Raw genomic sequence first — 10,929 nt, forward strand, 5'->3', positions numbered from 1 at the left:
ACATGGTACAACATTAACACCAATATAAATATGAGGATAAAACCATGCAGTATAAATATCAATAAACAAACATGCAATATAAATATCACTATAAAATCATGCAAATAAAATCAACACTATGTACCAATACACAGATTGATAAAACATAAAAACACAAATTTCCGCTGTGTGACAAATACGGTATGCGGCTCAATACGAAAAAGACCGAATACCTGGAAGGAGGCACCCAAACTGATGGCACCATCATAATTGACAACGAAGAGTTGAAGAAGACAGAAGAGTTCCGCTACTTGGGCTCAGTCATCAGCTAAATATAACCTCCGATGTCCGAGCACGAATAAATGCAGCCTGGTTAAAATGGCGACAAGTCACTGGTGTCCTTTGTGACAGAAGAATGCCAGATCAACTCAAGGGAAAAATCTACAAAGCGGTGGTCCGCCCAGTAGCCTTGTATGGTTCCGCATGTTGGCCCGCATTGACCATACATGAACAATCCCTAAACACCATGGAAATGCGCATGCTCCGATGGAGCCTGGGAATTACAAGACGGGACCGTGTTACAAACAAAGACATACGGAAGCGACTAGGTGTAACCCCAATTAAGGAAAAGATGCTCGAGTCCCGCCTGAGGTGGTATGGACACGATTCGAAGCGATGAGAACTCTGTAGCAAAAACGGCAATGATGATCGACCCAGAAGGATGCCGCCCTCGAGGCAGACCAAAGAAACGGTGGATGGACAAAATTAAGGACATTAAGGACATTAAGACCATCAACGCATCACCTGAGGACGCCTTGGACAGAACCAAATGGAGAAACCTTTGCTGAAGAGCGGACCCTGCACCAGCGGGAACAACGCCAGGATGAAGAAGAAGATAAGTCTTGATTTGCTTTTCAACATTTGAATGGTAGGGTAAGAATTTGGCATCAACAACATGGATCCATCATATCTTGCATCAACAGTTCAGGCTGCTGCTGCTGTAATAGTGTAGGGGATATTTTCTTGGCACACTTTGGCCTCCTTTATTTAAATTCCACTGCCTACTTGAGTGTTGACCATTCTTTTACAACCACAGCGTACCCATCTTCAGATAATGCACCATGTCGCAAAGCTCAACTCATCTCAAACTGGTTTCTTGAACAATGTGTCCAGTGTACTCAAATGTGAACTGCAGCTCCAACTTGTTTAATTCCATTTAAGTACGCTTGAAGTTATATGCTTCATTTCCTTTAAAATACACTTAATAGACCACCTTTCTTCTAGTTTCGAGATTAAGTCAACCCCAGAAAGGTAGGCACCTGTTGAGCTTATCCTAATAGCAAGATTCATATATTAGTCTGATGTGCAGTAGTTTCAGACTAATGTCTTCTTTAGCCGTGAAGTCTCAGACCCACCATATGTTTGCCCTTCTCCTTCAGAATCTACATTTTATTACCACCTAACAACCCATAGAGATAAGTTTATTATCAGCAGCTGCAAATCCAGCTCTAGCCTTTGCTGTGTTTATGATCCTGCAGAGACTACAGAGAAGTTTACATACAAGTGACCCTATTATTCACTAAGGAAGCAGAACCTTTCTGGCAGGAAATGCTCACGTAGTGCAGTGACTCAGGACAGAGCTATGAGTCTTTAAAGAGAGAGCATGTGTTGATGAAACCTTTGATAAGAAATGCATTTTGTCATCATAGGAGCAGATGTTAAACCTAATTTTCCACTTTTCCCACATTTATCCTTTGCAGAGAGTTTTGAGTGCAATTAAAATGGCTTTTCACACACAGCACTCGACACTTCTGATTCATGCGCAAGCACAGGCCGTGAGGTGATAAAGAAATTAAGATATCTCTGTGTAATGTGCCATATAAATGTCAATAATAATATATGACGACCTTACTGCGTTTGAAATTACTCAGTTTCAGCAAAAGGGAATAAATTCATAAGCACAGATGACTCCCACACAATTGTGTCATCAGTTTATTTTCGCTGAGTGAGAGGTTCTCCTTACATATGTTCCTCCTCCCTGTGAGCTTGGTGGATGTCCTCCCCCCACGCCCAAGGTAACATGGAGGAATCAGGTTCAAGAAGGTCAGTAAGTGGGTGTGGAATCCATGTGTTTCCCACGCGGAGTAACTTGAAACTCAAGCACTGAGAAACATCAGTTATTGCTCACAGAACTGGAATTCAAGTAGACCCAAAAGGACCACCTTTTGTGATGAGGCATCAGGCTTATTGAAAAATAAAAACACTGGTGGGGGAACTCCAATCCTTTACTTAAGCACAAACGCATATCAAATCCAGCAATGTTACCACAGAGAACAGAGAATCCAAGATGTTGAGCTGACTTCAAAAGTCCCCAATCCGACAGAGTAATGTCACAACAAGCCTGATCTTTGGAGGACGTTGGAGGCCCTGCAATACAACCGAGAGAACCCAGAAGATCTGCTAATGTTCCAGTGCCAGACACCACAGGACACCTCCTGAGGTTCTTGACCAAATGAGTGAGAGCTCTTTTTGTAATATAAGGATACAACTTTTCAGAGTGGTGATTGTGTTGTCATGTCAAAGCCCTTTAAGTCAGAGCATATAGTTTTAGGATTAGATGATACGTATTAGATGGCGATGACTATATGATTTTCCTGTTGCTTTTCTGCATTTTATGTAGCGTTCTAACCTCCAAGTCTGAGGCCATAGTTTTGAGTTGGAAAAGGATGGAGATTCCACCTCAGGTCAGGGTTGAGTTGCAGTGGAGGAGTTTAAGATTCCCAGGGTTTTGAGTCAGAGATTGACATGGATTTATCGGTTGGTGTCATGTCTGCAATGATTGCACTGGATCGATCTATGTTCCTACCCTCACCCAGGGTCACAAGTTCTGGGTAGTGACTGGAAGAATGAGATATAAGCGGCAGAGAGATGAGATTCTTTGAAAGGGCGTCTCTCTCTTAGAGATAGAGTGAGGAATTCAGTAATTTGTTAGGATCTTGGAATGATGCCACTACTCCTCCCCATTAACAGAGGTGGTTCAGGCAATGGATGGATGGATGAATCAGCATTTGAGCATTCTTGCATTTAGAGAAACACTGCTAGATTTTTAACATAAGCTCTTAAACTGAAATGTTGAGCATAAAGTCACATAAAATGGAAACATCTAAGAAAAAAAAAATACTCCAAATTATAATTCCTGGGTTGGTTTCCACCACTGCGGGGGAAATTTCATCAGCACCAGAGTGGGAAAATGTTGTGGGAGCTGAGAGAAGAGATCCGTGTGGTTGAAATGTGGCAGAGCTGTGGATGGAGAAAGAGCTCCCCGTGTGAACCACCATGTTTCCTATGTACCTCTTACGGCAGAGCGGATTTACCACAACACTGTCAGAACACATCAGCTGCAGTAGCCCTGATGACCTCCACACTCAGGCTCTCCCAACACAGCCCTGGAGACACACCACAGGCCTGTTGCTTTAGTCCTACTCCCAGCGGCCTGCTCAGCCTGCCTGGGTCTCAGCACAGTGGAGAGGGCTCCCTAACACAATACTCCCACCCCTCAGTTTAATCTAGGGGAAAATGATGACGTGGATTAAGCATTATCCATGCTGGCGTTTGGGAGACTAGACAGAAATAACAGCAAAGGGTCACATGGGACATTGCAAAAAGTTTTTTTTTAAAGGTTGCTCTATTGTAGCTGGAGCAGAAATGGCATTGAGCCCTTGAGCTATAGCTCCTGCTGCTTTGTGAGAAGAATAATATCCTCTGAACATGCCCACTGACCTCTTTGGGTTGAGAGACTCAACATATTCTGTAATGTCTTCCTTCTACTAGGTGGCTAAAAATGTGTCATGTCATCACTATATTCTCTTCTCACAATGGTATGCAGCCTGTCAACAGAGTGAAAGTATTCTTGGTTGTCACCTGTTCTTTTAGAGATGAAGAGGCATGAATTTCTGTCGGGTCAGGAGCAAGAATGCAAAAGAAGCAGTGAGAAGTAGAGAGATAAAGACACATGCATGTGGCTTGACTGACACCGGTTCAGGGTTACGACCTGTCTGCTTTGCCACTTTCTATTACACAGGGGAAATGTAAATCATTGCACTGAGCCTTGGTGAGTTTTCTGTTGAATGGGACAGCTACTGAGTTGGGGATTTCGAAGGTTTTTCCCCCTAAAGTAGACACTTAACAAGGGCACAAAGTGTCCTTTTAACAGCCCGCTGGTCAGTGGACACAGCGTCATGACACCAAACCCTGGAGTGACACAAATGATATGTTGTTACCAGCTTGCAGACATCACAGGCAAGGATGAGGACAAATGGAGTAATTTTGCAAGTACATCCTAGCAGGATGGTCAGTGGTAGGGTTTATTGAGTCAGCCGAGGCAAGAGACTTAAATAGTGGCAGTATTTTGGAATAAACATTATAATTTTTGAGTTGTATTAAAAAGAAAGCATGCCAAATGCTTATTTTCACCAGTTTCTCACACTTTTGTTTAACACTATTCCTGTCATTGATAAGATATTCTGTCAATCAATGCTTTTACTGTTACACAGTAAGGAGCATTGTTATATATCTAATTAAATAACACAGCGTGTTAGGTCCAAAGCAGACAAATATAAATATGTGATTGGTGTTTTTATATGATTATGATCAACATCCATTCATGCTGATTAAAGAAAGAATGAATAGGCGCAGAAGCTGTGACATCTCTTGTTGCAGTGACTAATCTGTTCCATCATGTAAATATAGTCTATAATTTGCACACTTTTTTCCACAACATTAATGTGTGTTTGCTACCTTTGGAAACGTTGCAATTTCAATAAGAACTTAAATAACTTAATCTACACTTTCTTAAATGAAAATTAAAGCAGTTTGCATTTTTACACCCATCTGCAGATACCGTCAGCATTACTAAGATTTGAAATTCATGGCAAAAACATCCACAAAAGATGAGTAAGAAGCAAAGATAGCCTCTGATGAGGAAAGTTTGCATTGTTTTAATGCTTGTGTTTACTTCTTCTTTATGTCAGAGCCTACATGAATGGACCAACTGGTTGTTCTACATATTTTCCCTCTGCTCCCTGTTCACAATAGAGTTATGGTATGTAGAAGATGTTCTCCAAAGCTCTTTGTAGGACCAGCAAACAACCATGCCAGTCCCTTGAATTTCAGGTCATTTTTAAGCCATCCAGAGACAATATTATAGTATTTTATTTTGCTATAGCATGGTATATTATCACTTTGGATAACTGTGCTTCTGTGAAAAAGCCCTGAAAATAACTACAGACACACAGTTAGCAATTAGCTGGTAAACATTTCCCTCAAGACCAGCGAGAGACTAAAAGCAGAGCTAAAAGAGAGTGATTTAGACATATATTAGCCAACTAGCCAAAATTGGCTTCAAGTGAATACTTTTATATTTTGTATAAAAGTTGATGGTTATATTAAACATCATCAATCCATCCATCCATTAAAGTCCAGGTCAGAAGAAGAGCCACTGAAAGATATAATCTCTGTAGTGTGTCCTGGGCTGCCTCGTGGTTTCCACCCAGTTGGACATGCTCAAAATATCTCACCTAAGAAGCCTCCTGGTCAGATGGTTGTACCACATTAGCTGGCTCCTTTGGATGTGGAATAGCAGCAGTTCTACTTGGAACCACTCCCAGATGAACAAGCTCCTCGTGCTTTCTCTAAGAAAGAGCCAAGATACCCTTCCAAGGAAGCTTATTGGTAACCACCCTACTACTACCAACAGCTAGTGGCCATAGATAAGTGCGAGCATGTGGACTGACCAGTAAAACCTAGTATTTCTGCTCAGCTCTGTCTTTACCACTGCAGACTGTCTGCATTACACCAGGCCGTCTGTCATTCTTAAACTCTATCTTTCCCCCAAATACCTGAACTTCACTTGAGGAAATAACTCCTGTAAAGCCCTTTTCTAGCTTGGAACCATGGTTTCAGACTTGGAGGTGCTAAGTTATCACTTGACTGCCAATCGCCACAGTGCAAGCCCGAGGTCACTGCTCGATGAAGCCAACCGCAGCACCGTATCATCCATCAAAAATTATGAACAGAATTGGTGATAAATAGCAGCCCTGATGTTGGAATACACCCACTAGTGACAACAACACTGGCTTAGTGCAATGTGAACCAAGCTCTCACCATAGCTGTACAGGAACCAAAATTAGCTTTGACAACATGAAATTCCAGTTGTTAAACTAATTTAAACATATTTGGATCAGTCCTACATACAACAGAAACAGAGCACCATCAATCTAATACACAGGTGAGCAGTGTTTTTTTTTTTTTTTCATGTTTGTTGCGTGAGCAGCAAAGGTTGCAGAGCCAGTCTGCAGACAGCTGGCTTCAACGTGTCTGATCTCGTATTACAGGTGTGAAAAAATAAACTCAAGCATATTAAGCCTGTTTTTCCCCACCAATGCGTGCACTCTGTGTCATCTCCTTAAACTATCTGTAGTTATTTAATGTCAAAAAAACATGTTTGGGAGGGGCTTTATAGTCTCACAACAGCCTAAAAAAGTTGAATGAATACAGAGCCATTGTTTGCAAGCTTGGGAACGGGGTTCCCAAAGGACAAGACATGACAGAAAACAGGGACTGTGATCAGGGTATTTGGGTTTAAACTAGCATGTGGTTCTCATTGCTGCGGCATAGTGAGTGATCATTGTGTACTAAAGCTTTAACTGGCCCCAGCCTTGCACGTGAGCTGATCAAAACCACATGTTCCAGTGCGATTGTGTCTGTGGGCTTGTAAAGATGGAGCTTTGGCTGAAGAGCTGCGTTTGGCTCACACAGACATACAGAGCACTTTCTGCATGTTAAAAACATTTTTTCCACTCTTGGCTGATGCAACATAGTACAACTTCCACATGGAGAGTATTTTCCCTGACTAAGGGGTTTGGGATCTGATTTATAGTACAGCACCGTTGTTCAAATGAATCTGAGGAGTGAGGCTTTGTTTTTCTAAGAGCCCTCATTGAGTTAATATTCCAACAGCAATCAAAGAAGAAAGGAAGTTATTAAATTGATTATCCAGGCTATAAGCAAAAGACTATTTGGAGGCACTGACAGATTCTTTGCAGAGTTACCATTAAGCTCAAAAAGATAGGCTGAACTATTTCTACATAATTATTTTAATTTAGCAGCCTTTGAAATGCAAAGATTCTGTTTAAGAAACTGTTAGGACATCTGCTTTGTATTTCCACAAGCATTTTTCTTGGTCTCGTTGCTTTAAAAAAAAAAACAAGCTATGATCTATTTCGGATAAAAACTCACAAAATGTCCTAAATAATAATTATAAAGCTTATGATTGCACGTTTTTATTGTTTCCAAAATGTTTCTTCTTGTCCTGCGTTGGCGTGCAAATTTGTAATTCGTGAAAAGTTTTCTTACACTTAAAAAAACCACTTAAAATGTAAAAGTCGATTAAGAGCTTGTCCAAAAATTGAAGCAAAGAGGGAAATTAACAATCAATATCAGTTAGCCTATATTTCCACTGCTCCACCTGGTAACTTTCATTGGTGTTTATAGTTTGTTTAATAAATGATCTTTTATTCAAGTTAACATTTTGTGTTCACATACCCTGAACCACTGTGTAAGACAAATAGGGTCTTGTCCGGGATTTGAACCCAGAACCTCTGACAGCCCTCCACTTGTTTATCTGGGCTGGCTTTTATAGTCTGAAAGGTCCAGGCGAGCTGCATCATCTCCCGACCCTCCCATGTCAGCCAGTTATTGGTAAGAGTGTGGCAGGACTTTCCTGGAGACTTTGTTATTTCACTCCTACAAACATATGAAATCATCTTTAATTCAGTCCACATGTTTTAAAGATATTCATTACATAGATCACATCATTATATGTCAGTTAATCTATAAATGTTAGATGTGTGCTAAAGCATAAAGCAACTTTTCAATTTTAAGTTGTATTACTTTTAGCTACAATTAGCCTATTTAATGTAAAAACAAACAAACAAACAAACAAACAAACAAACAAACAAACAAACAAACAAACAAACACACACACAAGCAAAAAAGCAAACCGAAAGAATCCACTACTTATAGCTTTATGCTGTTCTAATAATCATTTCAACTGTGCATTAAATACATTTTCAGTTATTTTTCTTTTAGATGTTTGTTTTAGTCTTTTATTTATAACTTTCTGTAAATCTGTTGCTTAAATGTGTTACCTTTTCCTTTTAATTCTGTCCATGACCTACCTTTTCTTAATGTTTTTTACAGTTATCACTACAAGCAATCCCATACGTAAATCCAGCATCTTAAGCTTTTTCAACTGTAAACCTTTTTAAATAAGTGTATTCCATTATTTTGATAACTTCTTATTTGATTCTGGGGGTGAATGGCTGGAGCCTATCCCAGCTATCATAGTGGAGTCTACCTTGGACATGATATTATAAGTTTATACTGGTTAACTGTTTACAACTTTAAGTGCCATTTTAACTTTTCAGCTTTCTGTCATTATACTCACCTGAAAGCTTCAACCATTTGTTTATTGGCTTTATTTTTGAAACGATGGACTTTCACAGCTGATTCCTGAAGCATTTCCCAATTGCTTTCTATTCCATCAGTACTGCAGAAACATAAAGATTCAAATGTGAATTAGTCAAATCTATTTTGTATCATCTGAGTTTCTCCACAAGACCTGAATACCTGACTTACACTAAAAGGTGAGTATATGACGATGAGGTGTTCAAGGGAGTGGTATGTGTTAGTTGGGTGATAAACGAGGGACCGTTTGTGGGCAGGCCGAGGTGTTCACAGTGTTGCTGCCCCGAAGTCCCCTGGAAAAAAGCCAGCTGCAACCTCACGGAGACATTGTGCGCCTTATCTCCAGCAGCCAGGATGCTGATTACAGGGCGACAGTAGAGGCATGCGCATATATCCTGGTCTGTGTCAGAGACGGTATGGCTGTGCATCTGCCTCCATGGCACCACAGATATTCACAAAGTCATTATAATGTCACTCACTGTAATAGGATGGTGGACTTTTGAGGCAGCAATGTTTGACAAATACTGTTTCCTTGGACACTGGTGGCATCAGGTTGCAAAATTGTTTTAGGTGATGCTAGCACTCTTTTATTTGTATTTTATACAGCCAACAATATCTTTGTTGGCTTAAAATCTAAATGCACATAGACTCTGTCAGCAGTAGACTTTTAATGTGCCTGGTTTAAAAACCCAGAGTTTTTAGGTTTATTGTACATACAAAATATTATAGTATATTATAATATTATATTATAATAAAAGTCAAGTGTTATCAGTGGTCTTGCTGTTGTGTCATGGATCAGCTTTGCTATCAAGTTTTGTACACATCGCCATCACATTCTTTAGACCTCAAAGTCCATTGTTTACCAGTGGTGCAAGTTTCAGTCAAATGTACGCTTTATGCATCATCTCCTGATCCTCCCATATAAACCCTATAAAGAGCCTCTACTCTTTATAAGGTTGTGGAAACCTGTAGTCAAGTGAGACCAAAGTAGTCACTTGGATGAGTGATGAAGTGTTTCTCCCCCTGAAAACGCTACATCCAGATGAAAAGAATAAACTTTTGGGGGGTTCTTCATTTGGAATTATTCCACTTTTTACATTTATAGCATTACATATACAGTAATGAGCAAAAGTCTTGAACTACCCATCATTTCTTCATATTTTGCTTCTAAGGAGCCAGACTTGTAAATTGTTAAAATTGTCTTGAGTAATACATCTTCAAGCTTTCTAAAGGTGTTTGAAAGTTTTTCTTTGGACATTGGCTGCTTTTTCACTCATTTTGTCCAGTCTGTGTAAATGACGATTTTCAGAGACTGTTTTGTTCGTTTTGTTCATTTGTTTGTTGGATAAGCGGAAGACCATGGATGGATGGGAACCATTTAACACTAACTTGTGAATCAAACACAAAAAGGCACCTAACTCAAAACATTTAAATCAACAAAAAAACAACAACAAAACAAAACGTTATATTAACTAATCGCTCCATATGTGGGCCAACGCCTGGTATGCCAGATTATAATCAAACCCTGAAGAGAGGTACAAGAGTGAGTTTCTACAACAATCTTTGGAGGCTCTGTCATGGTTTGGGTCAGCATTTCAGCCAGGAGTGTTTGGAATCTTGTCAAAATTGATCAAGTATGAACACAGAAATGTGTAATGCTATCTAGGAAATATCTGATTGTCTTAGAGAATTCAGGCTACTCATGTGCCAAATAAAACAAATGAGGCGTGGCTCAAGACCCATACAATACTTGGTTCTCAGATACAATTCCCTGCATAGAGTAGAACAGAAAAGAAATCTGAGAGGAGTTTAATGAATAATAACTTCAGTGTTTGTGTCTTTCCAACATTTTTCAATCATAGATTAATTTTACTCTCCTGGGATGAATAGTCACACTTATGTCAAACAAGTGGGATGTTAAAGGTCCTGAGATGTGTCAGCGTGTCAGCTGAGAACTGGACTGCTATTTCTGAAACTCTGCAGCTGCGAAAGAAAAGTGGCAAGAAGGTAAGTTAATGATTTGTGTCAACTATATTTGCTTCACAGGAATGTGACACCAGACACACAAGCAAAAAGTAAAATTTGACCCATGAACTCTCTGACTCTGGTTAAAAAAGACATTCCACACAGGTGTGTGCCAGAACAACAGACTTGTCTCTGCTCTAGATGTTTCCACACATATTTCTGATACAAAAAGGGCAAATACGTGAATACAATAAATGTCAGGAGATAAAGGAAACTGTACAAATACAATGCTTGCTTTTAACATTGAAGAGGATTAACGCTCAGCTGTTATCAAGTGCCTCCAGCAACCTCCAGGCTTTCTGTTTGTCTCCTCACCAGTTTGGCTCTCCTTTTGATCCACAGAAACAGAGCTCATGAAGCTCTTGCTCCCTTTTTCATACACTGGCAGTAAAAAAAAAA

At 39.9% G+C, this 10,929-nt stretch overlaps 1 long non-coding RNA gene across 1 annotated transcript in view; it reads left to right on the top strand.

Moving 5' to 3' along the window:
- The first annotated feature begins 2,320 nt into the window (after positions 1-2,320).
- LOC102199481 (uncharacterized) overlaps positions 2,321-10,929 on the top strand; it is a 9,324-nt gene continuing 715 nt past the window's right edge. Inside the window, exons 1-2 of the long non-coding RNA XR_311899.1 lie at positions 2,321-2,495; positions 10,368-10,512. This is a non-coding gene — a long non-coding RNA (uncharacterized LOC102199481). The remainder of the gene's footprint in view (positions 2,496-10,367; positions 10,513-10,929) is intronic.

This window comes from Pundamilia nyererei, unplaced genomic scaffold (assembly GCF_000239375.1).
Source record: "Pundamilia nyererei isolate P.nyererei 1_Seehausen unplaced genomic scaffold, PunNye1.0 scaffold00091, whole genome shotgun sequence".
NCBI lineage: Eukaryota > Metazoa > Chordata > Actinopteri > Cichliformes > Cichlidae > Pundamilia > Pundamilia nyererei.